Raw genomic sequence first — 3,249 nt, forward strand, 5'->3', positions numbered from 1 at the left:
CGCACATCGGATGCAGTATGAATCCAGTATAATGATACGTTTTCACTGAGCGCGTTAAGCGTCGCGTCATGAAAGAGAGAAAGAAATAAGTTTATATAAATACACAACCCCTCTCTTTCTCTCCTTCGACGACGCGACGCGTGACGCGCTCAGTGGAAACTCAGCCTATGGCTCTGGCACACCTGCGCGATGTTCGACGCGCGCGATACGCGATATCCAATGAGAGTATACTTTTAGAATGAGAACTTTGGTAAAGCTATAAGACCATTCTACATTGGTCGTATCGTAGACGTCGCAAGTCACAAGCTTGTTGCTTCAGTCAATTCGAAGCTTCAATTTTAAAGTCGTATGATACTTATGACGCTTCCGACGTTACGATACGACCAATGTAGAATGGCCTATACACTCATTGGATATCGCGGGTTCTGCGCAACAAACATCGCGTTGGTGCCGGAGGCATTAATCAGATATAATAACATTTGTAGTTATGAAACTGACCAATCATAGCTATTTCTCTGAAGAATGGAGTGACTGTAATTGGTTAGTTTTCAACTATGGATGTTACTAAATCCAATCAAGAGTGACCGTGTAAACGTAATCACTGTCTTGAATATAAAATCTGATTTTCAATATCGGCCTATGATCGGTTCAAGATGGCATATCTTTCTGCGATTAATTGCCTTAGGCTGCCGTCCCATGAGCGGAAATTTACAGAGGAACGAAACAGCGAGATCAATCACAATCGCAGAAAGAAAAGCTGAGTAATGACTGCAGAATTGTGATTAGTGGGACGGTGGTCTTATTCTGCGTACATCTTTGGCAAATTTTGGCAATAATTTTTCAAGCGTGTTAATTACCTGCAAGACAAAGAAAATCTCGGACCTTTTTGTCCCATAGTCAATCAACAGGCTTGAAAAATTTGTTGTACGACAAAAAACGGACGCATGTAATGCGGAGTCTACAATAGAAGTCGTAGCGGTTATATGGTCTTAAGTCGTAAAAAATTGACTAATCATAGTCGATTATTCTTTTCATGACCATTCTACAATAAGCCATTAATCATAAATCAGAAGTTAGAAGCTCGAAATTGATCAATCTCAGTCGTCAATTTTTTACTTCTGACTTCGAATTTATGATTAATGGTTTATTGCAGAATGGCCATCATATTCGACTGTAATTGGTTAATTTTCTACGATTTGAGACCCTACGACTTTTATTGTAAACCCCGCATTATATTGGGCTAAGGCTATAAGACACGTCGGGAGTAAGTTGATTTTTTGATATAATGGGACATAGAGTAAATCAGTAAACAATTATAGCGTTTTCGGCCCGATCGGGTTTGCACCAACCTGGGTTGGATTAATCTTTCCTATTGGTTGACGTCACCCGCTCTACCAATAAGAGAGCACAAAACGCCATTAATCCAACCCAGATTGGTGCAAACCTGGCCGGGCCGAAAACGGTATTAGAGAGTAGAATGTAGGAATTGGATTTCAACCATTCATTTTATGTTGGGTCTACAATAGAAGTCGTAGCGGTCGTAGGGTCTTAAGTCGTAGATAATTAACCAATCACAGCCCAATATCAGAAGAATAATCGACTATAATTAGTCAATTTTCTACGACTTAAGACCCTATCATATGGTCGCGTTCAGCGGACTCAACTGTTGCGAAGCGAATCCATGAGCGCTCGCCACTATTGGTATATTCTTCTAGAAATGTTTTCTAAAATGCTGATTAGATGATCTAAAAGAATACACCAATAATAGCGAGCGCTCACTCAAGTGTTGATTCCGCTGAACGCAACCAATAAAAAGTACAGGTCATAGAAATAGGAAATAAGAAATTTCAATCTATCAGAAATTATGTATACTAGAATGCACAGTTTCTGATAGGCTGAAATTTCCTGTCAAAAATGTTTTATGCATGAATATGTATAAATTGTATGTATATGAACATACATAAAGGGTGCATTCGTTTACACAACGGTTAGTGCAGACAGTATCACATAATCCTTGTTTAACACTCGGTGAACAACAAGAATAAAATAATATTTCTACGCTAACTGCTGCGTAAACGAATGCAAGAAAATATTTATACATGTTCATACATCCCTCTTTCTTTTGTAAAATTACTTTTAGTGTAATAAAAAAAATAATAATAATGTTAAAAATAATTAAAAGGGTAATTTTCATACTATTTGTTAGAGAAAAAATCAAGTTTTAAAAAATATTAAAAAAAATCTTATTTTCATTTTTGCACTAAAAATTACATTTCTACGTAAAAATGAAATAAGAGGTACAACTTTCAATAGCCTTGATCTTGACAAATGTTATCCAGGTCATGATCATGAACATTCAAAATATTTTAGCCATCGGTCAGACACCTTGGATAATGCTAATGCCAGCGGTGCTGTAACTTGCAAGCTTTATAACTCGAAAAGTACTTAATGAAAATAAACTTAATTTAGTGTGTAGGAAATCTCTCGAAATGATCTACAAGAATGTGCAACAAAAAATAGGGGATTCCATTTAAAAATTGAAGGTAACCTTTGCGGGACCTTCAAGCAATTATTCAAGGTCAAACTAATGACACCATCTTATGTCCCATTCAAAGCTATACAACTTTTATTTAAAAATTTTTTCCTAAGATTAAAAATAAGAACGTTATTGGGGGTGGGACATTAAAATGAGACACCCTGTACATGATTATATATGTTTATGAATATTTATGTATGTTTATACATATTTGTACATAATCATGCACAAAAAATTTTTTACCCGGTTCTTATTCCCTGTTTTTATTGCCTATGTTTTCATTGTGTTTCCAGCTTTACCCTCGATATATCACTTATGTTTACTGTTCAACTTACAGTTAAAATATTATAAATCGCGTTTCAATTACGATATTCGTAATCAGAAAAGTCACCTGAAATCGCTCTATAGAGTGATTTGTACACATTTGTATTAAATGTATAAGACGGTGTTACTTTCGGGGACAATGTACATTTGTACATACATTTGCAAATGTATATCGTTCATTTCAGGGACATCTGCAAAATATATAGTTTTCTAGTATATGTATTATATCTGTTGAGTTGTGTTGCTCTATAGAGCGATTTCACACAACACAATTCAACAGATATAATACATATACTAGAAAACTATATATTTTGCAGATGTCCCTGAAATGAACGATATACATTTGCAAATGTATGTACAAATGTACATTGTCCCCGAAAGTAACACCG

The sequence above is a fragment of the Trachymyrmex cornetzi genome, unplaced genomic scaffold, assembly GCF_001594075.2.
Source record: "Trachymyrmex cornetzi isolate Tcor2-1 unplaced genomic scaffold, Tcor1.1 scaffold281, whole genome shotgun sequence".
NCBI lineage: Eukaryota > Metazoa > Arthropoda > Insecta > Hymenoptera > Formicidae > Trachymyrmex > Trachymyrmex cornetzi.